Genomic DNA, 281 nt, shown 5'->3' on the forward strand with positions numbered 1-281 from the left:
AAAAGGGGGGGGGGGGGGGGGGGGATTTTGACCTACATTAATACCGTAATTGGTTTTAAAAATCAGTATATCACTTCAGATTTCCTTAATGCTGATTGCAGGCAGACGACACCGATACGTAAATCTTACGACAGTCATTGAAGATCATGATGGTAAGTGTATTTTTTAACTTCACATTTTATATGCACTTTATAAATTACATGACCATTCTATACAGCAGACGGAAAAGCCACATGTCTTAAATCGACGTCACTGACTTACAAACCTTATCTCATATTTGT

Source organism: Mizuhopecten yessoensis, unplaced genomic scaffold (assembly GCF_002113885.1).
Source record: "Mizuhopecten yessoensis strain PY_sf001 unplaced genomic scaffold, ASM211388v2 scaffold11179, whole genome shotgun sequence".
NCBI lineage: Eukaryota > Metazoa > Mollusca > Bivalvia > Pectinida > Pectinidae > Mizuhopecten > Mizuhopecten yessoensis.